At 29.5% G+C, this 6,166-nt stretch overlaps 1 protein-coding gene across 1 annotated transcript in view; it reads right to left on the bottom strand.

Annotated features, from left to right (window-relative positions):
* Positions 1 to 5,903, bottom strand: part of LOC108749752 (protein kinase C-like) — a 53,341-nt gene extending 47,438 nt beyond the window's left edge. The window contains exon 1 of the mRNA XM_018488685.1: positions 5,118 to 5,903. The gene's annotated coding sequence lies outside the window, so the exon portion shown is untranslated. The remainder of the gene's footprint in view (positions 1 to 5,117) is intronic.
* Positions 5,904 to 6,166: the final 263 nt, after the last annotated feature.

Raw genomic sequence — 6,166 nt, 5'->3', positions numbered from 1 at the left:
AATTCGCACCTAATGTTGACTCTAATTGGCAATTATATTTTTGTAATTTATGTTATTCCTAGAATTTTTTATCTTTTTTTTAATTAAAAAATTTATTGAAAAATTTTATTAACTATTATCTTTAAATTACTTACAATTATAAACTATTCAATGTTGTCACTGATGTAATAATAATTATGCGAAACAATCATCATATTTAATACAGAATGATCAGAGTAAACACGATTCAATGCGAAAAAGTTCGTACACAAAATTCAAATTTATAAATATAGCCAATCGTTTCACTAGTCAACATACTACCAATTCATTCTGGTATAAGAAAAATAATTCATTAGCGCTACTTCAAATTTGCGCGAAGGCAACAAATAGCCACCCAGATAGCAAACTGTCGTTATTTTGACGTGGATAGTTTATCATTTTAAATTATTAATGTCATACGACCTATTTAAGATGTAATAATGACGTCATCTTTTTAACTAATTAGTGACATTATTTATTTATGACGCCATACTTAATGACGTCGAATAAATGGCCAATTGTCGATGTACTAGTAACATTATTGATGATCAATTAATAATGTCATACATTTATTCCATTAATAACACGAAAATAATTATGTATTTTTGATGTTTATGGTATTATGTGAATGAAGAAATATAAGAATTCACGTCATTTTTACGATGTTTAGATGTCAAGGAGTTTATTATAGTTCTTAAAATGAGATGAAAATTATAAAAATAATTGAATTTACTAGAATATTTGTAATTTCAACATCTAACAAATTTGTTCATTTTTATAATTTTCACTTCGTTTCAGGAACCATAGATTCGTCATAAGAGTAACTAATTAATGACGCCAAATGGATGACTTGCTATCATCAATAACACGAAAAAAATGACGTATTTTTTACGTCGACTTATGACGTTATGTACTTGTGACAAATCCACATCATTTTTATGATGTTTGGGTATCATTTTAAACGTCAAATTTGTTATAAGAATAACTAATTAATGATGTTAAATAGACGACATCTTGCTACCTGGGCAGGTATTACGCGAAAAATGTGTTTCTAAATATCAATTCATTTTGTCCCGCTCTATCTATATTTGACAAGAAGCGATCGTGCATGTGATTGTGATATTATATTTTTGAAAAAATTTTAAATCACGAGAAAACTTTTTAATAAGAAACACGTTTCGTTCTTCAAAATGACTTTAATCAAAGTTATAATTTGATCAATATATTCAACTTACCAAGAAATATTTACGTTATTTTGATAAAATTTACATCAACATCTTACATTATAAGATTATTAATATTTGTTAACATATTTGTAATGGTTAACATATAGAAAAAGATTTAATTTGGGATAATGAATTATATTAGAAATTTTACTTAAATAATTCGTCGATTAAATTTATCGATTAATCTTTTGTTGCAGAATTTTTTTGTAATATCTATATTTGGTTAAGTTTCAGAATGTATGCCTAATAGTCTAGGAATATTTGGGGTGCAATTGCTAATTGCGAATTTTAAGCAAAATATAACAAGTCAAAATAACAAATTCAAAAAAAGATAATCAAAAAAATTTAATTATACAGCTTATACACAATAGGCAACTGATTTCAAATTTACAGTCAATATTGGAAAATTGACAATCTCTAATACCGAAGAAATCTTTGATACATTTTAATAAAATGTTTTGCTTCTAATCGAGAATTAATGGCGAAGATATAGCTAGAAGTCTCAAATATAAATATATCGCAAATATAAGGTTACACTTTCATACAAATAATTGTTCAAAATTTTTAGTTATTTTATTTACTACAGATGTGATGTTTTAAACTTTCCATTTTTTAGTACAGATTTAAAATCAGCGACTTCAAAAACATTAATATACAGATTTTCAGGATATGTTTTTATTTATCGTTTTCCTTTAATAATTTTTTTAAGTATTAATTTTGATTGATATTTATAACTTATACTAATACAAAATAATTACATTATTAATGTCTCAGGAACATAAAAGCCAAACATAATATACAAACCAATTATGAAATGCGTAAAAATACGAAAAAATTGCAAAAAGAGACAAATGAATAAGTTAATTCGTATTTGATGTCAAAGTCTTTCTAAGAATTAAAAATTTCCGTGCATTAATGTGCATTTTTTAAGGATTAATCCACTGCATTGGGAACTCATGCTGGTTATTCACACCAGTTGTACTGTCTTGATATTAAATTTCCACTTTTCTCTTTTTATAAAGCAAAAAGTATATTTTACATAACATTATATTATAGATTTTTTTAATAATTATTTGAATTAATGGACACCTCGCCGATAACCTGGACCTTAACATATATTGTCGAAGTCATGCCCTGAGTGACTTTTAAAAGGTGGCGGTCACTGTTCATTCAAAAGTTATCAACAAATAAACAAACAATATTAAGAATCTTTATTTTAAACTGCACATGTGAGTATACATTCAATACTAGAAATTAAATTCAATATAGAAATAAAACCTATAACGGTCGAAGCTGAATTTTTAATGCTTAAATAATTCAATGTGAATTATAAATATACCAGTATAGGTATATATATGTGTGTGTATATATATATATATATATATATATATGCATATACATATACATTATACCATATTCGTAGTCATTCAAACTGCACGCCGAATTGATTTTCCGGATTTATAAACGAACAATTAAACTATTGTAATAATATCACGAATTAAATTAAATAGACAATTTTTTAATAATAATTTGATGCTCGATCAGGCATCATATTAGAAAGATGTTAATGTATTGAAATAAAGTTTAAAAGATTATATCTTATATATATTATATTTCTATTATATACAATATTAAAAACTATCCTATATCCTTCTTGCCTAGAGCGTTTAACTTTCTACACGAAAGGATTCACCTACCCCCTATGATTAGGAACACACGACTTTTCATGCAAAACGAGATCCACTTCACTTTTCTCCCTGCTTAGGGGCATTCGACTTTCCACGCGTAGGGAGGTTCATCCTACTTCTTCCCCTTAGAATCGTTATGCCTAATACCTGGACGCAACAAGCGTCAATCAGCGAGACGATATTTACAGTGACATAAAAAATATCGCCTTGCTGATTGGTTGCTACTCCGCTGCTTGACATTCAACGCCCATTTTCAGCACCAAAATAGGTCAAAATTGATGCTTGATATTCATCAATTTTTATCATATGACTTATTTTGACGTCAAAAATTAGCGTCAAGCGTCAGCATGAAAGGATACCTTTTCATGTTAGACTGTCCACACTAGCAAGATTCATTGTATGAAAAGTCGGTACGCCCTTATACAGGGGTGAGGAGGGGTAGTCCTCGTTACGCGTGGAAAGTCGTACAGCCATCAGTATATAACAGAAATAAGATATTACTTTTTAAACTTTATTTATTAATAACTTTTGAACGATCAGTGATCGTCACCTAAAACCTTTTGAAGTTCGCTCAAGGCATTAATGGACACCGATGGACGCCCCAATGACCTTCACTTTGACAATATATGTCAAGGTCATCGGCGCGGTGTTAATTCCCATTAATTATTCTTCTTTCTTTATAAAAAGTTAAGTGGTTTTAATTGTATCGGCCAACAAAATATTGAACAAATACAAAAAATGTTTTGTCGATCTGCTTATTTTATTATAAAAAAAAAGAAAGAAAGAATATGTAATATTTAATGAGTGATTTTCATACGTCGATTATTAACTTTCCATTGACAATGTACAATCTTTGTTGCCAAAATGGAGCGTCTTTACAGCAGATGTTTTTATTATTCCAGATTTTATAAAAATTTGAAAAAAATCTTGTGAACTACTTGTGAGCCTTTAACAAGATTTTAATATGATAAAAACTCGATTGTATTTTACATATTTTTTACTAATTTAAATGTAAAAGTTTTAAAAAACGTAATGTCGGTTAAAAATTTATAACTTTTATATGAGTGAATAAAAAAAATCTTTTTAAACTACAATAATTGAAAATATATTTAAAAAAAATAGTATAATATTAGCTTTAAAAAGTTGAATTACTTGTGTACCTAAAAATAAAAATGTATATGATTAAAAAATCAAATCCTTTTTTGAGTAAAAAATAATAAAATTAATTTTATCGGATTAATTATTAAATTTTGTTTGTTTTAACCAAAATGAATAAAAAAATCCAAAATAAAAATAAAGTACAGCACAGCCTATACAATAATATGTGTAATGCTCCTTGCTAGCGATTTGCTATATAAGGTACAATATATAATTTTCCTATTATTTGATCAATGATGAAACAAACCTCTTTTACATTCCTCTAATTTATCAAGTATTTCTAAAGAAGTTTTTTTTTCAAAATTTTGAGTAACGTTATTATATATATTATATATTATATATATATTTTTTTTCGTGAAATATATATGTGTCCGATATCTTCACAAATATTAATTTATGATAAGCAAAAAAATGATATAAAATTGAAAAATCTAATAAAATCCTTATGTTCTTATTAAAATTAGGGTCAGAAAGATGTAAAACACAAAAAAATATCAAACTTTTATTTGTACAAAACTTTACGTTATCTGTAATGCAGATCGTTAAGGACACGATTTTTATTCGTCTTTGCAACGAAACTAATAAATATTGACGTCCTTGTATAAACACAACATTACTAGGGCTGCGTTCCACTTAACACTCGCAATGCTCGCGAGCATCGTTTGTCCTTGTTTAATATTTGATAAACAACAAGGTTAAAATAATCCCATGAGCGTTGCGAGTGTTAAGTAGAATGCACCTTAGTTGTATATTTTTTTAGAAGGCAATACCGAACTCTGCTATGTACCCATTTTCTTTAAAATTCACAATAAAAAATTGTGTTTTAAGAGGATAACATTGCCGATGAAGAGTTAAGAATCATAGAAAATGTTCGCAAAGTGATTACGAGAAAAAAAAGGATTGCGGAGAATTATCTCGAAGCATAAACTCGATAACAGCACATAAAAAGGTGCGCGCTGTCAAGATGATTCACAACTATTAAGGTAATCTCTCTCGTTCTCCAAAGCAAATCTTCGTTTTACATTACCTCAACTGCCAACGGGAATCACATTTCCGGCAAGAAAACATTCCACAAAGTTCTCTCGTGCATGTAACTTTCTATAAGTCGAACGGTGTGTCTCCGATTTCGAGCTATCACTCACCACTCGCGAAAAAATACGACGAAAGTATTATTCCTTTCCTCTTTTCTTCCTTTTTTCTCTCACTTTCCATGGCTCTAGGCAAGCAAAGGATAATGGATCACGTCATTACGGTTGGCGTTGTTAGCATTCTCGATTCGGCTCATCACGACGACAAACAGCAACGTTACCAAAAACACGACACGACACGACACCAAGCGGAGAGAAACGCGTTACGACGGAACTAATAAAGATCTGATTCGAGCGAGACTCGAGCGAGTGGCACAGCTGGTCTCGGATCTTACATTAGAATTCCTGTGATTTTCCCGGCGGAACCAGCCGACGAGATGTTCGCTATACGCCGTACTCAAGAATACCGTTATCCTCATCGTCTTCGTCGTAGTGTTTGTTGTAATAATGTATTACCGCACCATCATGCTCGTCAAATCGGATCCAACGGTCATCAGACAGACGCTGAAGTGAACGTAAAAAACAGTTATTGATACCGAAAGCTTTTGCAGATTCGTAAGAAGCTTCGCCAATATTCCTACATCTATAACAATCTATAAATATCAGGCTGTTGAATGCAGTCCATCATGGCGCGGCACGATCGCTGCGCCAACTGCGCTAAATATCTCAAGACTCGGCAGCTTCTCGAGTGTATTTTCCAGGCTGGAAAATAGAATCGAGATACGTAAGCAATAAGAACGTATCTCTCGACGGTGATGCGTTTCGTAAAATATATACGAACGATATGTTATACTATCCATCTTGTCTAAAAAATGTCTAAATAATACAAATTATATCGAGTGTCTTCGCACTAACAATATAACTAAGAAAAATGAATTATTTTTTAAAAATAAATTAATAAAATCAATAATAAAACTTTTATAAGATTTTTACCCTAAAAAAAATGACTTTTGAAATTGGAAAATTATAATAACATATTATAAAGAAG

The sequence above is a fragment of the Trachymyrmex septentrionalis genome, unplaced genomic scaffold, assembly GCF_001594115.1.
Source record: "Trachymyrmex septentrionalis isolate Tsep2-gDNA-1 unplaced genomic scaffold, Tsep1.0 scaffold311, whole genome shotgun sequence".
In the NCBI taxonomy this organism is placed as follows: domain Eukaryota; kingdom Metazoa; phylum Arthropoda; class Insecta; order Hymenoptera; family Formicidae; genus Trachymyrmex; species Trachymyrmex septentrionalis.
Note: the sequence above shows the minus strand (reverse complement) of the source record. Positions and strands in the feature narration are given on the sequence as shown.